This window comes from Ammospiza nelsoni, chromosome 3 (genome assembly GCF_027579445.1).
Source record: "Ammospiza nelsoni isolate bAmmNel1 chromosome 3, bAmmNel1.pri, whole genome shotgun sequence".
NCBI classification, from domain to species: Eukaryota; Metazoa; Chordata; class Aves; order Passeriformes; family Passerellidae; genus Ammospiza; species Ammospiza nelsoni.
Window position 1 is genome coordinate 103,708,219 of NC_080635.1, and position 23,294 is coordinate 103,731,512.

Genomic DNA, 23,294 nt, shown 5'->3' on the forward strand with positions numbered 1-23,294 from the left:
TTACTCAGAAAGAATACCCTTGGTGGTAGCCAGAAACTCTTGTGAGATGTAGGTTGGACATATTCTGGAAAGTTTCTCTGAAAGAGCTTTTCTAGAGCAATGCAATCTGGTTTGAAACTACGGCAGGAGGGAAACATACACATAAAATAAACCACTGTAGAGATGCTCACTTTCAAAAAGAGAAATTATGCAAAACCTGAACACTTAAAGTAATGTAAAAGAATCAGCCAAAGAACAAATCTTAAGATAGTATAGAGTTTTCTTCAAGACACCATACTGAAGGAGAAAAGTAAATATTAAAACAATCTGGTTAAAGAAAAGAAAGAGTAGAGATAGTTAAAAAATAGTTAAACAGCAAAAATAAAACAAATAACAGCAGTAAAGGATTAGCTTCCAGAAAATGAGTATTGTGTCCAGATAAGGTGAATGGAAAAGAACTAAGCTCTGTCAAATTAATTTTGAGACTTTAATAAGCCAAAAAATTACTTCAAAGAGCAATTTGCCAAAGGCATAAAGATGTTAATTAGATGTTTTCAAACACGTTAGAAGCAAAATACTTGACACAAAGTCTGCAGGATCAATAGACACTTAATATAGCAAAGGAAGAGTAGTTAATATAGGAAATTAACTAGACCATGGTAGAAAATCTTAAGTGATTTCACTCTCCACCACTGAAAAGTTTAGGAAGAGTCCCATGTGAGTTCTTCTTTATAGAAATATCTTGGAACAACTGTCACAAATTTCATTGTCAGCTGAATGAAAGAACAAACAAATAAAATGAATAATAGCTTCTGCTAAAGTTAGGTACTATTTAATTTTATGCATTGAAGGAACATAGAATTAAAATTTCTTTAAGTAGTAACTGTGTTATATAAACTAAAAAATTAGCTGGAGAATCAGAGGAATGGATGGCTAAAATTACAGCAACTTTGGAGACGTGTTTTGGGGCCAGTCCAACTATTACAGACTACATGTCAGAAATAGGTTAATTGTCTAAAATTATAATAAGAATATAATAAGTAAATATGCAGTTAAATAAACTAAGATAAAAAAATCAATATAGAGGGAAACTATGTTTCAAGAACCTATTGAGTTCTCTGAATTAGTCTGCAGAATTGCAGGGTGATGATCCATTTCTTAAGCACACTAGACTTCCAAAAGTCTTTGGCAAAAAAGTATTGATAGAAAAAAAGTTTGCTGCATAGTTAGGCAGCGTGGTAAAAATGAAATGTGATTGCAGAGAGATGCAGGGAGATCTCACAGTACCATAAAATAACTATCATGTAAAAGTCCATGAGTAAACAATACTAGGTATTGATGCATAATCATGTGTTATAAATCATCTGTTTTAGAATCATAGAATCATTTATGTTTGAAATGACCTTTAAGATCAGTGAGTCCAGCTGTTAACCCAGCCCACCAAGCCCACCATTAAACTGTGTCCCCAAGTGCCACATCTATACATCTTTTAAATTTCTCCAGGGGTATGAGCTAAACCACTTCCCTGGGTAACCTGTTCTAAAGCTTGGCAAGCCTTTTAGTGACTAACATTTTCCTTATTAATCAATCAAAATCCTCTTTGCAATTTAAGGCTGTTCCCACACTTGTCCTATCACTGGTTTACTGGGACAAGAGAGCAACCTTCATCTGGCTACAAGCTCTTGTCAGGAAGTTGTAGAGAACAATAATTTCTCTCTGAGCCTCCTTTTCTCCAAGCTTAACTACCCCAGCTTCCTCAGCCACTCCTTATACAACTTGTGCTTCAGATGTTTCACCAGCTCCTCTTGCCCTTTTTTTAGACATACTCTGTTCAACCAGGCTGCTCGTCTTCACCACTGGTTCATATTTTGGCACATGTGGATGGCCTGATCCTAGCCTTGAAAATTTCTTTCTCAAAGAATGCTCAGCATTCTGGGAATCCTTTGCCATTCTGGACTCCCAAGGGATTTCCTCAACCAGTCTCCCTCACTGGCCAGTCTACATTCTGGAAGTTCCCCTTCTTAGTTCTTCAAGAATTGAAGACTAAATCATTTCATGATCAGTAAGCCCCAGACAGCCTCTAACCATCCCACCTCTACCCACAAGTCCTCCTCTGTTTGCATAAAACACAGGGTTATTATCACTCTGAGAGGAGAGCTTGGAGTCCCTGTGGATAGACTAATAAAATTATCAAGCTCAGTGCTCAGTGACTTACTGCACTGAAGATGTATTACATTTTGAAAATTATTGGAAAAGGATAAAGCAACAAAATAGAAAATATAATTGTATGTCTGTGCAAACCTCTAGAGAGGTTTGAAGTCTGTATGGAAATCTCAGAAGGGATAGTCTCTTTTTAAAGGAGGCCTAGAGAAAGGACAGACATAGATCATCAAGAGAGGGTTAGGCTTCAGAGAAGGGTAGGGTTCACATTAGAGTGCCCAAAGAATATTGCATATTCTTAGGGCAAGCAAATGTAGCTTTTAAAAAAAACTATATATAAACTTATATTTACAAGCTCAGGATCTCAGATTTTTCTACAAGGAAGAGACAAATCCAAGCAAACAAATAGAACTTTTCTCCAGGACCAGGGCTGGCCTTTGATCAATAAAAGCTTTCTAACATGTCTAGCCATGAAACATATGACTTGCTTTGAGCATGATATAGGATGTCTGTCACTAGAGTTTATGCATCATTAGTCTACAATTCAACTAATATGCTGTTATTAATGTGCAAAGAGTAGAAATTTAGAAAGAAATTTTCTTTTAAAAAGTCATTAAAAATTGAAATTCTTATTAAGTCTTCTGTAGAAAACCTGAATATTTAGAGTGGTGTACAGAAACAGTCAAGAGATAATTGAAAACATATATGGATGTTAATTTGAAGAAGAAAGAGCAAACAATTTGAAAAGCAATCAGTACAATTCCTTCAACACCACAAGTCTGATGATACATTTGACAGAGAAGGATACACTCAATTATTACTTTAAGATCCCTGACTACTCCGTGGCCTGAAATTCAGCAGAACATTTTCCATCTCCTGGAACATTTTCTATATTTGTCATGAAAAAATGTGAAAAGCATTCAGCAAGCACTATAAAATCATTAGATGATTTAGGTAGAAGGCTGAAATGAAATGGTTGACATTAAATCTTCTTTGAGTAAAACACTTATATGAAGCCCTATACAAAAAAACCAAAACTATATAGCCAGAAGTGTGTGACCCCTCTTGCTTTATAGAATCTCACCATTAATGAACAGTTTCTTACTTGTTTGAAATCAAGTTCAGGGAATAAAAAAGGCCCTCTTTAGAACTGTCAATACACAAAATAAGAAGCTTCTTAGATCACATACATTTGAGTTTCCCTTAAAGACAGAATGCTTGATTGGGATTCATCTGCCCCTGTTTGGACATTTAAAACTTAGCCAGACAAATTTCAAGTAATTCACAACATTTTACTTCCCATTAAAGGAGAGAAATTGACACCTCCACAGAGCAATTCAGCTTCTCACTTTCCCTTATTTTAAAATCCTGTTTTGGAATGTAATGAATACATATCTGGAGGTGTCTGTGTCTCCTCACTGAGCATGACCCTTAAGTTATTAGACTTACGTAGCTAGCTTTTAGATGTCTACATTTATGGAGAAGACTCCCATCTTTATTACTTTTTCCCTTGGGAATTTTTTTGCCATTGTGCATCATTCATATAAAGTAAATTATTTTCTATAAACTTTTAAAGATAAAATGCATTTCTCATAAACTTCAGCCAAGAAAGTTACAGTTTAATGTCAGACTTCTCCAAGAACTCATGTCCAGGTGCAAATATGAGTTTATCATTGGAAGAAATTTTGCAACCTTAACTTATAGAGTTTGACTATAATACACATATAAGAACAAATTATGTTTTGTTACCAAGACAACAAAAGTAAAAAGCAAGGAAACTAATGGAAGCAATTTACAGCTCTGTGGGACAGCCAGAGATACAACACACTGCATTTTTTTAGAGAAGAAAACAACAGGATCCATGAAACTTTTTTTATCTTATTGCAATAATAGACACGCCACATGACAATAGAGAAAATCGCAGTTCCAATAACCCAAAGGCTTATTTAAAGATCCATCAGATGCGTACTTGGAAACATTTATATTTCAGTCTAAGATTTCCATCTCATTCACTTCTACCTACTCCATCCCAATACTCGGGGACGAAAATGCTAAGTTTTCTTGTTGTTAATATTTTTATATTGCAGTGGAATCCATGTTCCTTTATTCTTTCTTATTCCAAAGAGTTTAATATTGTTTTCAGAAACATTTTAGATGATAGCAGCACAGTGTGATCCAACATTTTTATTGCACAGCTATGGTGAAGTGTACTATATAACATATAGGCCGAGGGCACACACACAAAGAATCCCCAGCCAAATAAAAAACAAATCAAAATCCCCTCCTGTGTCCAAGAAAAGATTAAAAACTTTTTTGAAAAACCTGTGGCCGAATCATAACCTCTGATTTTAGTACAGCTTCATAATTACATATAAAAAAAGAATAGGTCTAGTGAAAGAGTCTATCTTCCTATAGTTATCATAGTCACAAGCATATCCAAAAAGATAGACAAAAAGGCAAACTACTCTCTGAAAATTTTCTTTAAAATATTGTAGCAACACCTAAGACATTGACCTTAAACAATCATGCCTGCATTATAAGGCATTACCGAGATTACTGTAATGGAATTTATGACTGAAAATTTTTGGGCTTTCTGACAGTAGCTTGCTAAAACACAACATACCAAAAACAGCAGCAGTAAAAAATTAGCTCTGAGTACACACATTTCCTCAGGACTGACAATCTGTTTACTGGGTCATGTAAAAAAAGAAAAAGATTATGAAGACATTTGTAAAGCTATTATATGACTGTAGTGTGAACAAACTAGGTCTCAGATATTTTGGTTTTTTGCAGGGATTGGGATTTGATTTTTACTTTACACCTCTGGCGACTCATTGCCATTTTGTGGCTGATAACTGAGTCCTAACATAGCCCATATGAAGATGATGTCTACAGCTCACTAATAAAATCTCTGAATATGAATTCACCTGAACTAGATCTGCTTAAATCCCAGAAGTAATAAGATAGCAAAGACATGGAAAAATTCAAGTATTTTTTCCATCCCACAGAGTTCAGAATTACATTACTTTTAGCATATAATTAACTCTACTGTATTATGTTCAAAATAGCAGGTTAAGAGAATAGAATTCATATATTAGCATAAACAGAATGAGAGCAATGACATATACTATGTTCACTAAATCACCAACAGAAATTGAGCTATAGAGGAAAATTAAGATGGAGGCAAAATCCATAGCCTTATATCTAGGGAGTGATTTCAACTATTAATAAAATTACAAACTAGAAACTAATCTGAAAAATTATGGAGATTTTAAAATCACTGATTATTATAGGAAGGAGCAGGAGAAGAAATGAATGAAAAACTGTTTTTCTGTAAAGAATGTCACTGGGGCTATGCAAGTCCTAGGCCTCAAAAAACAAGAAACCAAACAAGAGAATAAGAATGTGACATCCTAATGGTGAGATTCACCTCAGTTAATTTGGTTATCTAAAATCTAGGCTGCTTTATTATCAGGGGTTCTGCTGATATTATTGAAAATGTAGGCTACTCAGAGGGCTGATCTCCCTGTACTATTACACAGAGGTGAATTACCCAGATGTTCATCTATCTTTCCAACTGCATATGGAGGAAGCCTGGAAAACCTTGTTAAACTCCACTTCTGCTTTTTGAATATTTTATATTTATGTCAGTTCATCCAAACAAAACAAAAAAAATTGCAAGGAATATTTTTTAAAATATTTTGCCCTCATCTGTAAACAAAATAATGGCCAAAAGATTACGTATCTGAGAATCTTCTAGTAAGACAAATGTTGTGAATCCACACTGCAGCTCTAAAAGAACTCCACAATGAAACCAAAGGGACAATATTTGCCAAAACAATAAAAAATTGGTGCCACAAACTGTAGTTCCAACATTTAAGAGGACCAGGAACAACTTTCACTAGACCATGTTGCTCAAAGCCCCATCCAACCTGGCCTTGCACACTTCCAAGGATGGAGCATCCACATCTTCTCTGGGTAACATGTTCCTGTGCCCTCACACTAGAGAATTTCTTCACAATGTCTAATCTAATCCTACTCTCAATCTGAAGCCATTCCCCCTTGTTCTGCCACTTCATGTCCTTGTAAACATTCTTTTCTCTATCTACTTTGTAGTCTCTCAACCGGTACTGAAAGGCCTAAATCAGGATCTTGCCCTGAGAAAAAATATGAAGGCATATTTTTATAAATAGATGTAATCAAAAAGACATTAAGTACCCAACAAATAATGACAGTCAGAAAGGCTGGCTATTGAAACTTCTTTTGTCATTAATGCTGAGCAATAGAGAGTGATGGAAATATTGTGTTTATGTTAGCTAACATAATCATGTTAGAGGAAAATGAAAATATTTTCAGGATATATTTTCCCTTGTTTATACAAATTCAAAATCATATATTTGTGCTTGTTGTTCATGATCTGTAAAATCTGTAGAAAGGATAAACATTAAGACCAAATAAGCTTATTAAAGGAATATAATTTTCCTGTTTTCTTCTGGGTTTGTGGTGGGAGGATGGGAGGGAGGAGCTGGTTTTTTTGTTTGTGGGGTTTTTTTTTTTTGCTTTGGTTTGTTTTGTTTGTTTTGGGTTTTTTTGGGTGAAAACATGGTTTTGAAAACATAATTTTTATTTTTATTTTAATTCAGGAAATTATCAACACAGCAGTTCCTGCAAACTGCAGTTAATTCTTGTCCAATCTGTGCCATTTACGTGAGATTTGAAATTACCTTTGCCCTGAGTGGGAAGATGATTTCTCCCTATGAGAGGTTTTGAGGGATTTCTTCTATCCTACAATGATTCTTACTCCTGTACTCCTGAAAAGATTTCTGGAGAATGTCTGAAATCTTGTGAACCTCATGTACCACTGGCACTACATCAGAATGGCCAATTGTGAGCCTGAGCACCGGAGTCATTTGTGGCGTGGCATCAGCACAGGTGCACACCTGTCACCCTCACAGCTCATGCATGGCCAGCTGGTTTTGCATTTTCACTTCACAGCTGAGATGTCTGAACAGCAGAAAAAGTTTTCAGGATGCAAAAATCCTCACGAGGAGCAGGAAGTATTACATGAAAACCTGGTCTTCTTTCTTTCATAAATATGACTGTTTGAAGGCACTGTTAAAAAGGTGCAGTCTAAGCTAAAAGTAATTTTATTTTCAAACACAAATAATTAACAGAAACTTCTCTTGTTCAATATTGAGGGCCTCTCTCTTGGTATGCTGCATCCTGCCAGACTGTGAACAGGCAGACACTTGGGGTAGCCCTGCCCTAGAAAACCCTGTCACAGCTGATAAAGTGCTGCACCATATTGCCAGTTACAAATTCTGAGATTTAAAATCACCAGATCACCAGTAAATCATGGAGATCTCAGTATTGTATATCTACTCTATTCTCACTTGTGAAGCTTTATCCAAAATATATTAAAATAATGAAGACACTCCCATGTGGCCTCAGCAAGACCTGAATAAAATCAAACCTCCAAAAGGAAATAAGCTTACTTTATCATTTTGCTTCTACAGTAGCAAAGTGGAATACTGATCCTAACCATACTCTGAGCTCCAATCATGTGGTGTTTACTCAAATTAAAATTCCACTGAAAACTGTGGATTTAATTTCTGCCTCTTGAGTGTGTGATAAGAGGTCTACCAACAAGCCAGCAAAATTCAGCAACTCTCTAGCATTATTAAAATTAATTATTAAAAAATCTTATTAAAAAAGTACAAAGTCCTAATTAAGAATGGTATAGGCTCCTTTGTGAAATCTACTGACAGCAGTGAAAAGGACAATGATAATGTCAGGCTCATAGACAGGCTCAGTCTATGACACAAAGCAGCTGACTAAAGATCTCATTTCTTTTAAAGGTGTAGACCAGATATTCAGCTAAGGTATGCTGATCTATGTCCCTTCCTTCAACAAATCTTTATCAACTTGTATCAGTTGAAACCTGACTTCTTTTTTTTATTGTTGTTGCCATGTCAACATAATTTGTGTAATCACAACTCCATTCGGTCAGTAAAACCTGAAATCCCTTTGCTCTTTTGTGGCTGTTTCTCTGAACAAATGCAGTACCACAAAGAAAAAGTGTTCTGGTGTTTAATCTTTTTTTCTCCTAGATGTATGAACTATAAAAGAAAAAAAAAATTCTTTTTTTTCCTAAGGAGTGTACCTCATTGAAACATTAGAAATTGTTTTAAGTGCTGACTGCAGAAAAATATGGAATTGCTAGCTTCTGTAGAGATGTTTTGTGGGTTTATCCTTTTCTTTGATATCTTTCCTCTGGTTTATTTTCCTTGGTTTACCTTACCTTATCTAATTAGACCAAGGCAATACACTGATTAATGAGCATCTCACTGAATACATCTATATGAAAGAATAACTCTGAAATAATTCACTCTCTAAAGGTGTTCATTATATTCACTATAGAACATGTTTCAATGGCAAATTGGATCACACTAGTGAGCTGAAGGAAATTTAGTAAAGCACTTTATTGGGTTTTTTATTATTCTTGTTACAGAATTCAACTTAACTTGAAACCTTCGTTATTGCCCTGATGGCAAAAAGCACTGAAATCTTATTCTGGGTACAATAAATACCATTTGATACACCTATCTAAGTATGTGTGCTTATTCATCCTTCAATCCATAACGATCAGTTTATTTGCTCAAATAAATACATTTAGATACTGATTGTTTAAGGTTTTCTCCTGAAGATCATATTATATTTTCTATTTAATGGCAATTTCACTGTTTTTACAAAGTTCTTGTCTATAAAATTCAAACAAATATAGGGAATTTTATGAGAATAAGATTTTTACATTTCCATATCAGTTGGCCTGATGTACAAACTCCCTCTCACATTGAAATAGCAATGTTCTCAAATTAAAGTTATTTTTTTCTTTAAAAACAACTTTCCATGATTTTTCTATACACACTTCACTCAATATGGCAAATTATTATGACTTTGAAGCTCCCTTATGCTTGTGTATATAAGAGACAGACCCAATAAAATGCATAGCCCTATCCTGTTGTAAGATTTTTTGCATTTAAAGCTTACAATCTTTAGAATATCAAATTTAGTCGTGCCTCAAACCTAGTATCCACTCTCTGGATGTGTCATCTAGTGCTTCAGAGAAGAGTACATCTGCTCTGGGCTCCAAACATAAAACCCAGCAGCCAGGCTAAAGAGACAGACTTTTGGGATGAGGAAAATAGGAAAGGACACTTAGCACTCTGTTCTTTATGTTACCAAGCTGGAAGGGAAGGTACAAGACAGCTGGCCCTCAGCAGAACTACTCCTTCCAACAGCCTGAGGGTGCTCCACCATTGTCCTCCTCTCTGGGTGGCATACTGCCCTCTGAAAGATGAGAAAGCTTTTTAGAAGAAGAAAACAACATCAGCTTTTTTTTTTTTTTTTTTTTTTTTTTTTTTTTTTTTTTTTTTTTTTTTTTTAATTCTCTTAGGATCTACCAAACTGAATAACTGAATTGAAGATATTTTCAAGGCTCTTACTTCACTCTGAGATACCTGGTTGGAGAGATTTACTGGCAAAATTTACTGATTGTTGCCATTATGATAAAAGAAAAAGGCAGTAATGAAATGTTGTGGGATGGTTGTGCATTACCCTGTTTGTATTTCACCAGACATCTCTGCTATGTAGCCTCTGAATGTTAGAGCCCTGTGAGGGATAGTGTCCTTGGGTTTAAGAGACTTCATTTGTATCTATGCAAGTAGAGGATATGGAAGCAAAAATCTATTTTACACATTGTTTGAAAGATGTTTATCAGGAAACAGTGTTTGAGTTCTCTCTTTTAGTGCTGGTTAAAACATGCTGTTTTCCAAAACATGTGTGTATGTTTATGCTCTGCTGTATTATAGAACAGCTCAGCATTAAAACACAGCAGTAGAAGAAAAAGTATTTTCTACATATTATTTAAGTGAAAATATGGCTTTAAATATTTGAAGGTTTGAGGAAAAGGGATTTTTCTGTCTTTTTTTTTAATTTGAAAAAGAAATTCTTTTTTTCATGTGATGGTCTACTGAAACAGATTGAATAAATGTCAGAGCATCTGTCACCACTCTTTAGTAAAAACAGAAAACTGCTGTTAGTCACTTATTGCTAAGATACATTTAATTTCAATAATGTTCTTATTTTTTCAAAAATATGTTTGCTTGTGTTTTACTGCAAAAATATTGTGCACTGTTTTCTAATTCAGACATTTTAATACCGCATTTAATCATTATATAATTATGGCTTCTTCCTGTATATAAATGGGTGTTAAAAAATAAGATTCATCTCACCTCTACTATCAATCACAGTTAGTTCAAGTAAAAGGCCCTCTCTCTGGTTAAAGGGGAAGAACAAAAACATTCAGAATATGTGTCAGACACATACATATTATACTATTATGATGAACATGTGTCAGGTGCATATATATTATAATGATATTATTATAATGTAATAGTATATTAATATTATACATAAAATAAATCTTGTAGAATGGAATTTAATTGTAAAATAATATTAGAAAGCATTGAATATCTCCCAAAAAACAAGCCAAGTCTCATTCTTCATGGAGTCAGCTGAAAGTATTGATTTGATTTTTATATCTTTGACTGATTGTAATTCTCTAGAGGCTCAGAGTTAGGACTTCTCATACCAGGAGCTCCTTCCAAGGGTATTTTATCAAAGTCAGTTCCGTAGCCATGAAAGGTTTTAGTAGAGGAAAAGGACAGGAGAATTGTTAGGAAAATGAGGACAGATTGAATGCTATGCTGAATTGGGGATTATTAATTTACAGTTTGATGACATGTCATGACATTTGGAAAAATACATTATAACCTAAACTAGTCTACAAAACCAGATTTATTTGTAAAGAGAGTGATGTCTGCAAAATTGTGAAAGATTTGGTCAAAACAAAACCCTAAAACACTGTACTCTCTACACTGGAAAACTCAGGATTTCAAATTACATTACAATAATAATAATTAGGCTTTGCAATTCTTTTACACATATTTCATGCAGTTAAAAATTTACACTAATAGGCAAACTTGTTCCCTAAATTTTGATATGCACAGCTAAACAGAGTATTAATGTGCTGGCTGCTATACATTTTCATTTGAAATCCCATAGTGCTTATTACATTTGTAAGTGACAAGCAAGGTAACAGCAAAATCTGAAGTTTACAAAATTATTTTACTTAATCCAAGCTAGAGGATTAAGTAAAACGTTAGAGAGAAGTAAACAAATTGAGAGATGATGTTCAGAATAAATAAGTGAAAAATAATTTATACATGAAGAAAATCTTAAACTGCTTGCTCACCTCTTTCTCAAGAAAGGAACCATTGGTCTTTGCAGTAATTGAGAGATATTTGCTTGATTTACAACTGCAGTCAGAAAGCAAACAAAACATTAAGCTGCATAAGAAGTAAGATAATGAATAGCATAGAGTTTCAAAGTTTTGTACAAATCAATATCTTGGCATTATCAGGAGCACTACACATAACATACACACTACAGCATCATGCTAGGAGATAGATTAGTAGAAGATCCCAGCCTTTATTTTTCCAGCTTCCACCAGACTTTAAAAGATCAAGGAAGATTCTGTGCTAAGGTGAAGGGAACAGGGAAAGGTGTTTGCCAACACCAAAATAAGGCAGCTGGGGTGAAGGTGAATGTTACCTAAATTTCATGTTTCCTGTCCCAAAAAGGTCCATTTTTTTCTAGGTTACTTACTAAAAAAAAAAAAAAAAAAAAAAAAAAAAAAAACTATAGGGAAAATGGAGGCCTGGAGAGAATGGCCAAGATCAAGGAAGACAATAATTTGAAAAGAGATTTAAAAGACTGGGTTTATTTACAAAAAAATATTCATAGAAAGAGTTGTGATGTAAGCATATTAAATAATGAATTACCTACAGAGGATATGTGTCTGTTTTTCTGGTCTCATACCACAATTAAAAACACAGCATAATGATAGTAAAAAGAATCAGGGTTTTTAAAAAACAGTAGGAGAAAATATTTCCTTGCAGCATGTGTAGTTAAACCGTGGGCTTCATTTCCAACATCTTAAGAATACTAACGAGGAAATTGAGAATGGCTGCTTAAGTAGTTTGCCTCGAGATGTAAACTGGACACTTACTATGGGAGATCACATTAGTGGAATGTTATGTGATTTATGGGAATATCTGGTTACTGCATCCTCAGCAGAAGAGTCTAGCACTAGAAAGGAGAGAAGGAAAAAATTGAACACCCAGGATTACAACCTCCAAGGTAAAGAGATAACAGAGACTACACCAGAGATCAGGACTCATCAGCACTGATTGGCAGGCCATTGAAGGAATTGCACAAACACTTGAGGGTGCTCAAACTGAATTTCCCAACTGATAAGAAAGGGGATACAAGATTATTCTTAGTGTTATGGGAAAAAGCAAATTTATTGCTGAATATCTGAGGTGTCATGCAGTATTATATAAAATTTACTATGGAACACTTAAAATAAGAACCAAAGACATACAGATCTGTTTATGCTAGCAAATTTCTCCTTTTTTTTGAAGGCTCTGGTACTGGTCATTGCTCAAGTCAGGCACAGGACCACACAGCCCTCAGGTCTGACAAAACATACTAATTTCTTTTGACATATTACCTGTGTGAAAAAAACACTTTCTTCTTAACTACCAAAATTTATGTGAACAGAAAAAAAACATGGTATTGTATAAAAAATATTCACACTAAACAAGAAATTATACTGTCTCAATTTTGCACTTTGCAATAAATAAAAAGAACATAAGAATAGTTTGTGCTTAATATTTGTACCATCCTTACCTATAAACATCCCTGTTCCATTTCACTGTGACAATCAGCCTGTAAGAAGATTATATTTACTCTGGTAAGTACAATGCATAAGAATCATATTTCATGCAAGTTATTTTTCAAATTTAATGTTATGTAGGTAGCAGTTTTCATGGTCGTAAAATTGAGTTAACTTAAGAGAGACCTATAAAAATTAGATTGTGTATATCAAATACAGTGGGGAAATGTCACACTGAAATCCATTGCAGTAGCCTGTGTAACTATGTATTCAGAACATTGGTTCAATTCACTCTGGAATAAACACTGGAGCACGCAAAAACCTGCAACTTCTATTCAATGCAGTGGCAATTTGACAAGAATAAAGGAAAGATTTTAATATATTATTTTTTTACTGTACAACACATTTCTGCAATACTATATTCCAGTTCAGCTAAGCATTTGGGAAAATTAACATTTATTTCTGTGGTTTTTAAACACAGTCTTAAGTGAAATACTGATGCACCATCAAAGAGCAGAGCACAGTCAGGACTACATAAACAGTGCCTTTTAAACAGTCAGAGGTAAGTTTTCAGAGAAAGATTTCCATATCATAGAATATGCTGAGTTGAAAGGGACCCACAAGAATCGAGTCCAGCTCGTGGCTATGCTCAGGACCATCCCTGAGAGTCACACCACATGCCTGAGAGCATTGTCCTACCACTTCTTGGACTCTGTCAGGCTGGTGCTGTGACCCCTTCCCCAGGGAGCCTGTTCTAGTGCCCAACCACACTGTGGGTGAAGATTTCTCTAATATACAACTTAAAATTCCTCCAACACAATTTCAGGCCATTCCCTCGAGTCCTGTCACTGGACACCACAGAAAGGTGGTGAGGCTGTCCCAGTGCACAGCAGAGAGGGACAATCCTCTCCATTTTCCCGCTGGTGATGCCGTGCCTGATGCCCCCAGGACAGGGTTGACCCTCTTGGCTGCCAGGGCACTGCTGGCTCATATCCAACTTCCCACCAACCAGGACCCCCAGGTCTGTCTCTGTGGTATAAGTGAAACTTATTGGGATGACTCCACTGACTGGAGTGCCGTGTTGGACAGTTAGAGGCTCTTCAGGAGGGGTAGGCAGGGCAGAGGAGGCAGAGGGGTGGCACTGTATGCAACAGAAGGATTAGAATATATGGAGCTCACAGTTGACAGTGGCACAGCTGAGAACCTCTGTGTAAAAATTAAGGGGCAAACAAATAATGTGGATGTCATTTGGGGAGTCTACCACAGACCTCCTAGCCAGGATGATGATGATGATGGTCATGAATTATCCTTTGAGGAACTAAGAGACACTTCCAAGTCAACTGCCCTTTTCCTCATGAGGGACTGCAACTTTCCAGAAATAAACTAGGAGTACCACAGAGCTGGTAAAACCCAGGACAGTGGATTCCTGAAAAACCTAGATGAGAACTTTATGAAACAGGTCCTAATGAAGCCAACTCAGAAAGGCACCCTCCTTCATCTACTGCTTGTCAAGAGACCAGATCTTGTGAGAGAAGTTGAGACTGACAACTCTCTTGGCCACAGTGAGTGATCGAGTGATTGAGTGATCAAGTTTAAAATCTCTGTTGACAGGAGGAAAAGTGCCAGAAAAACCTCAGCTCTGGACATGAGGAGAGCTAACTTTATGTTGTTCAGGGAATTAGTAAATAAGGTCACTTGGGAAAATGTTGCAGGTGCTGCGGGCCTTCAATTCTGGTCACTTTTTAAGGACACTGGAGCAGACAATTCCCAAATATCAGAAGCCAAACAGGCAAGGCAGAAAGCCAGCTTGGCTGAACAGGAATCTCCTGTCAGCAATGAGGAAAAAATGAGGTAATTTTCCTCATTTCCTCAGAAATAAGGAAAAAAGGAAATTGTGTGCCCAGTGGAAGCCAAGTCAGGTGACGGGAAAAATACAGAGATGATGATAGACACTGTAGGAGAAAATTGGTGTGGCCAAAGCTCAACTGGACACGAAGCTGGCCAGAAATGTGAGGGATTATAAAAGACATTTCTTAATACGTGGCAATCAAAGATGGTTTTGAAGCTAACAAAATCAAGAAAAGCACACTTTCTTGAGTAAAAAGGAAGAAATCGATCTTGTAGGTTAGCTTTGGTAATGGCCAGAATAGCCAGAAGCCTGCCCTGTCATTCTCATCTCTGCTCCTCAATAGGAAAAAGTGGAGAAAATAACATGAGAGAGCTTATGGCTGGAGATAACAACAGGGAGATCAATTACTATCATAGACAAGACAGATTTAGTTTGGGGAAAGTTAATTTGTTGACAAGTAAAATAGATCTGAGTGGAGAGAAATAAAGTCAAATATTGGAACAGAATTTTTCTCTTTATCTCCCAATTCAACTTCATTCCTTCATTCTTGCCTTGGGCAACACTCAGCCTCTGAGCAATGCAGAGGGATGGCAGGGATTCAGCCCATAGCAACTCCTCAGCCTTTCCTTCCTCTTACACTTTTCCCCTGCTCCCACATGTAATTTCTGTGGGATGTGCTTCCTCCTGGGAATGTGCCAGCTCCAGCATGGCCCTCCGCAGGCTGCATTAGGTTCATCAGCTTTACTGTGGTCTTTCCCATAAGCTGCCGGGAAAACTCTGCTCTGGTGCCTGGAATATCTTCTACTTGCTTCCCTCACTTTGGTGTTCATAGTTCTGTTTTTCACTTTTCCCCCCTCCTCCTCTGCCTTCTCATTATTCACTACCCTTTCTTAAAGATGCTCTCCCAGAGGCTCCATTACCTGGATGTTTCAGTGCTAAACTCAATTTTGAAATAGCCAGAGATGTTTCTTTAGGACTTTGATGCATGATAAAAAAGAGAACTACATTCCTCAAATCATCTGGAAAAAGCATTGTGGAATGTATAACTGTGCCAAACACTCTGCATAGTAAAAATAAGCTTAAAAATCAGCAAGTGCATGGAATTGTAAATGTTAATATTCAAAAATAAATTATTACAGTCATCATTTATGATTTTTTGCATACAAGATCAGAAACAGTAAATCTTTAGGATTAAATATGCACCCACAGTAATCATTGCTCTGAAAGCTAAATGAGGGTATATATAAATGACTCTGCTGAAACTCAACATTTTTATAAACAGGAATAGTCCTTAGATTTATGAAAATTCAAAAGTGTCCTTGACCTCTTCTTTCCCCTCTGCTCTTTCACTTTGTACTTTCACGTTCTCTGGGATATGCAGAGATGTCCCCTATTCATTCAAATTTCAAAATGAGTGGAACTTTTATAAAACAAAACAAATTTTTATTTCAGGCCTCAAAACAGCCTTTCTAAATTCCTGATATTTTTAAGGGAAAATCTGGAAAACTGATCTAGATTAGAAATAATTATCTTTTTTACAAAATAATGATGATTAATGGAGAAGTAAAAACTAAACAATTGCTCTTTTTATCCCATTTCCCTTTCATAAGCCGACTAGAATTTACAATTCCAAAATACTTCAAATTAAACCAATACACAGAAGGAAAACCTTTTTGGTGCCTTTACTATTCATTATTTTATTTCTTACTTCTAATCCTGCTCTTTTTCTCCCACCTTTCAACTTGCTTCCAAGCATCACTATTCAGTCTTTTAATCATTTCCCATCTCTCAGCTTTCCAGTTTCAGTGCTAATAGTTTAATATTTTTTTCAGCCAGAAACAATCTAGGTCTTCATAAGCATTTCAGAATACAGAAAGCTTTGTTTCACCAAAAAAAACCTTTTTAAATTTACTTTGACAGGCTGTGACAGAAGGAAAGTATTATTGGAAAACAGTATATTGACAGGTGTCTGCCAATAAAACACCATGGAAAAAGTTTTAAAGGGTAACCAGGGCAATGATTTCACACAGCACAGTGACAAGTTAAATATGGCAGACATGGTTTCACTGTGTGAAGATATCCAACTTTGATATACACCAGAAATATAACAGAAAACCCTTGAAGTCTACAAAGATCTCAGTGACTACAGGCAAGCAAGGTTTGTTAAATGACAGGAGGGAGGGCATTGAAATCAGGTGCACAAGACATCTGGTAACATCATTGCTGTCAACATAGCTGCCACCTGGTTACTCTGCAAGCAGTGGACACACGCTAGAGTAGGTTCACAACTGAGAAAAAATTAGACATTTTCCTTTGTGAAGGACATTAGGGACACAAAGTGCAGTAATTTTCATAACTCCTGCACCTAACAGTCTTTGAAGACACTTTAGGTGGACCAATAGTAAAATCAAAATTATGATACAGCAATCACAACAATAAGAGGAACTTTATAACATGATTTTATTTTTATCTTAAATAAATTTATTCTCTGGAAGCAACAGCACTGACACAACATAGGACTGGAAATAACCACTCGCATCATCTATTGTTGCCATTAGCTCTTTTAATTCCATCTAGAAACACATTCAATTTTTTTTACTTCCACTGGCACTTCAAAGGATGATCCTGGTTGCTTTATAACATAAGAATTCCTTCCCTCTTCTAGCTCATGGCAAGCACCTACACCCTGTTTCTTTCTATTTTTAGTAATACCTGAAACATTATGCTCAGGCATAACCATTACTTTCTCAGTGGCCATATGACATGCGTAATTATTAAACTTCAGTTTTCATCATATTGAATCTCAGAGATGTTCTTTGACTAATCAAAATAGACAGATCTTTTTTTTCCTCTGTCATTTTCATCTACTCTGCACAAGTTTATTGTGGATTTTCCTATTAACTCCTGAGCAGATGACCTTGAACTTGCTTTTATTATTATATTACTTCCAATTTCTCTTTGTTAGAGCTTGAAAGTAGTCAATGTTTCCTGTATAACATTTTGATCATCCCCTGTGTTGAAACACCTTTATATCAGCACCAAATTTTACTGTCTCATTACACCTTCTTCTATCAAGGGTATCTAGTAACACTGTGTTCAAGATTCAGATATTTTCTGAATTTAACAAATGCATGTTATTGAGGAGACATTTATGCCTCAGCACTCTTTTTCTAAATTCTATCAGAATTAAGAAACTGTTCTGATTCAACACTTTTCATTTTTTTCTGAAGACACAATTGCTTCATAGTAACAGAAGGCAAATGGCATGCATCAAGAAAAGGGAAAAGTGATCCTTCCCCTCAAGTCCTGTGTCTTCACTATGAGAAGGACAGAGGTGCCGCAGAGAGTCCAGAGAAGAGACTGGAGCTGGTGAAGGGTCTGGGACAAAACGTCATATGAGGAATGGCTGAGGGAGCTGGGATTGTTTAACCTGGAAAAGAGAAAGCTCAGGGGAGATCTTATTGCTCCTGGAAGGACAGTGTAGCCAAGTAGGGAGTGGTCTCTCCTGCCATTTCTCAGGTGAAAGGGAAAGAGGAATGGCCTTAAATTGCATTAAGAGAGGTTCACACTAGATATTAGAGAAGCTTTCTTCACTGAAAGAGTGGATAGACATTGGAATACTTTTCACAGGGTGGTGGTGGGGTTGCCATCTCTGGAACTGTTCAAAAGACATCTGCATGCAGCACTCGGTTGATAGGATTTAGGGGTCATTATGGTCATGCTGGGTTGATGAGTGGACTAGATGATCTTGAAGGTGTCTTCCAACCTTGATGTTTCTTTGATTCTGTGAAAAAGTTGATGACACTTTTCAGAAACCTGAAACAATTCTCATGTTTGAAAGGCAACCCTAGGGTTCAGCTATAGTAGTGTAACTTGCCCCAAGCACCAACAAGTGCAGTTAAAAAAATTCCCCTCAATTCAAACTCTCAATCACATTTGGCTAATTTATAACCAGAGAGGAAAAGAGCTGGTGATAATTATAATTTGGAACTACTTGGATCATTTATCACTAAGGCATTTTTAAAACTGTTCAATGTAAACATTAATTACTCTAGTTACCAAATGTTTCTGTAGAATAATAGTGGAAAGACTCTAGTATCTCACTATCTTTCTGAAGATTTGAGTCTGAATTTCCCTCAGGTACCATGATGAGAGCTTCCCCCAGCTGAAAGAGCTATAAATATGTTTCAGCCATTTTGTCTGGAGATCCAACACTACTAGATACATTAGTAATTATCTCATTTTATTCCACATTAGCTAGAGAACATAGTGTTTCTTAATCATACAAGTCCTGTTACTATTTTTGGCTTACATACTCTGCTGAATCAGGTCTTTTGACTTAGCAGGTCTATGAGAGTATTTTATATTCTTCTTCTGTTCTACACAAAAAATAATCAGTACTTGAATCATCCAGTCAGCACAAGTGGCTTGAAGAAACCAAAACATGTTTAATACTGTGGAAATGCATTGTACCATATATATCACCAAGTTACACCAAAGTTTTACTTTTTTCTCTCAGGAAATAGAGTCTATAAAGCAAACTGCACTCAAGAACCCTGGGGCAGATCAATATTTGGCCCTAAAATTGTTTCATTATTTTATTTCCTTACTTGAAGTGGGGAAGAATTTCTCATTGATGCTGTTTCTGGATGTATGATTAATTATATACCATGGTAAAGAGACAAAGTTATTGTCTAGAGAACAATTATATGTCAAATTTTTGGTAATAAAGTAAAAGAAAGAGATAATCTGTAATAGAAATTTTATTATGAAGTATTGTGATTATAGAAAAGATAAAACATTTGGATGGTAAATGACAGGCTCATCTGATGCAATAAGCACAAATCTCAGTAACCTCCTGTGCAAAATCCATGCAAAGGAATGAAGTACCATACAGCAATGGGATCAGGGTTGTTTTGCCACATGCTGCAATTTGAGCCATCCCTGGACATTGAGGCATCTAATATTTCTATGTGATAGCAGCTCTCTGGCCACAGAGAGCAGCACATAACTTTCCCAGGCCTTTCTGGGGAAGGCTGTGAGAAGATTAGAGAAAAGTATGAGAAACAATTCTTATCTTCACTCACTACATCTGTTATTGTGAACATGTAGAATGTGTTAGAGAAATTTATTTACCAAAGGGTAGTTTCTTAATTAACCAATAGTGACAATGTTTACATTAAAAGGCTAATTAAGTCCAAGTATATGATAACTGTCTATAAAAAGCATTGGATTACTTAATAATAATTATATATATAATAAAGAAATTAATCAATCTTCTGTAAATCATAAAGTCAATACTAATTATTACCTGGCCAGGGGCCTGCTGCAGCAACATTTCTCTATTATGAAAAGAAGGAATTTTCAGTGTTCATAAGAGGAATGGCAGGAATGACTAAGTAAGGAGTTTCAGAGAACTACTCAAGTACAATTCCAAATGGGGGTATCATTCAGAGCAGTGATTTGGTGAATGCATTTGATAGTGGTAAGTGGACTCATTTACTATGACCAGCTGGCCCAAAACTGTCATGTCCCTGTGAGTAACTCTCTTTTTCTCCAGAAAAGGGTGACTGCATGAAACTGCTTAATGGGAATGACTCCTAGAATGGTCTGATTTTTCAGTAACAATTTGGAATAGATTTGACATGATCCATTCTAGCAGTTTTTTATTAAGAGTAATGACATTTCAGTGCCATTGAACATTTCAAAGCACTGTTTACTTTAAGATATGTAGATTTAGAATTCAAAAGGATACTCTAGGTCAATTAAGGCTAGCATGCAATACTACAAAAAGTGACAGAGAAGCTATAGAAAGAAACAGATAGAGGGGGGCCAATTTCTGTAGATTTACTCCCCACCAGTAGTATTTTCCAAAACAAATTACTTCTAGGTTATTCATGTAAACTATGACAGCTAAGAGATGCAGCAAGAGACCTACTTGGACAAATATGGTACTTTTCACTGATTCAATAGCAAGGGGAAAGCATGCAAAGAGTGAACGAAAAGTCAAACCAACCAATCTCTTTGGAACCAGCTGGAATTTCATTTGACAGATATGAAATGGGACCCAGATAGAAAGATATATCCAAAATGTCACGAATCAAGTCCACAGTAATAAGAGAAAAAAATAAAACAAACAAGCAAGGCAGTAACTGGTCACTGCTCCGCAAGAGGGGACGCTTGGTAAAAAACAAGTGGGCTAAGTACAATTTAGGAAACATTTTCCCAAGTGAAAATAACTCAGTACAAATAACAAATGCTGAGTTCTTCAAAGAGAAAACTAAAATTAAAAGACTGTATTTAGGTTTTATTTTTCAGATTGTTTAGGTCTCATGATTTTCACATTAGGTCAATATGCCGATAGCTTAAATAATCTCTGAAATGACATCACTTATACTTGGGAATTTGTGGAGAATGGCAAATGGAACAAAACACCAGAAATAGGAAAAATGTTGTGCTGATCTTCAGCACATCAAAGAAGACTATTTCAAAGATTATAGATTATAGCTTCAAAAGAACTCCAAAACTAATACCCAAATAGCCAGTTTGTAAGTATGGGGAAGATAACAAGCAGGTAATATATGTATGTCAGTCTGAACCATGCTAAGCAAAGTACATTTCTTACTACAACTACCTAATAGCTCTTGTAGTTAGGAAAGAAGTAGTAGGGCTATATATGCACCCTGAATATTGAATGGATTTTCACATTGATTAATATGACAATATTGTAAGCAAGATAGGGAAAAAAGGTCCTGAAAAAGTATAAGATCCTCCAGAGGCATGATGCACTAATACAGGAGGAGGAAAATACTATACAAAATTTATTTAAAAGTTATGTGATTTTTAATCTGAGAAAAAGGAGAAAGGACAATACTATTCAAGTACAAAAGAAGCCATTGCAGGTGAAGAAGCCTTTTCATTTTACCATAGTGGACATGAAAACTGGAAAATGGCAGCACAAAACATGGAAACTTGGAGAAACACAAGAGTGTTTTGGAAGAGAAAGTCAAACCCATGGACAACAGATGAAGCAGGGCTATCCCTGCCACAGGTGGGCATTAGGAACAGTCAAGGTAAATGTCTGCCCAGAACGGAACAGGAGCAATTCATACTGCCTTAAGGGAGAGCTAGATGAGATCAAATTTAGCACCAAACACTTCAATTTTCCTAGGATTAGTCCCTCATGAGTCCCTGCTGAGGTGCCTGCTGCTCACACAGTACAATCCTGAGTGCTCTTTGGTGAGTGTGGTAGGTTCAGTTATGAGCATCTCTCTAGAACAGATAGACCAGCCCCAAAGATATCACAGAAGAATTTGTAAGCTGACATAGATGTGCTGCCTCCTTTATGCTGAACTTTACTACTATGAAGCACACAATATCCCTTTGCAAAGGTCATAAATGATTGAAAATAAAGCAGAACTTATGTGTGAAGCAGGACACGTAGTTTAAGGCTTTGGAACACTCTTATTGATTTGACTGTTTGTAAAATGCAGGTGATTATGTTTTCTTATTTCTTGAGAATTTGTGTTGGGCATAATGAACTTATTTTTAAAAAATAGCATGAAAAAAGGGATTTGATTTGAAAACATACCTTGAACAAAAAACTTAAAGAAAAAAGGCTGCCAAAATAGCACAAAAATCTATATTTCTGCTTCTCTTTCATCATTATTGGTTTTTCCTGTTCTTGCAAAAGCTGACAAACCAATAAAATCCTAACATTTTCAGCCAGCTAAAAAGAATTTTAATGTTATTAAGCTTTGGCAAAAAAAGTCATTTCTGGATACCTTTGCACATTTATAAAGAGACAAACCAACTTTACATTGACTTTGCAGTCATGCATCTAAAATGAATTGAAGCACCCTGGGTAACAGAAGATCAAAAGATAAAAAAAGAAAAAAATAATTCAATTCTCTGAATTTCAGGTGGTATTCTGTCTTGAGTGATGTAGAGATTGCACAGTCAGACAAATTTGGAAACTTAGAGGATTCCTCTTGCATTTCCCAGACCTCCTGTGACAGTCTCTGGGGTCTGGCTTCTTTCTAGTCTGATTCAGTTAGCCAGTGTCTCCAGGAGTGGGTTTGAGTGTGAATACATGACAAGTAGTTTATGCCATCCACAATATATGTGTATACATACATATACAGAAGTCTGGCCACAGACCACAGCAGACACACAGAGCACTTGAACACCAAGGGCACCAATGCTCTCATTCTCCTCCCCACTTTGACTGAGCAGGATGGAGTTCTGGCAGTGTAAAAATGTTTATGTATGTAAAAGGTAGGTGCATCCAGCAGCTGGGCTCAGACTTTCATTCTGCCCAGTAGCTGTTCTTTGATCCCAGTATCTGTAGCTGCTGGCTTCTGGTATACAAGCTCCCAAGGCCTCAATCCCATTCCAGTGTCTGGTACAGACCCCCTCACTCACACACACACGTGCTGTGATCCAATAGCCAACTTACCTGTGCTTTTGACATTGGAGACAGAAACACTTCCCCACTCAGAGGTG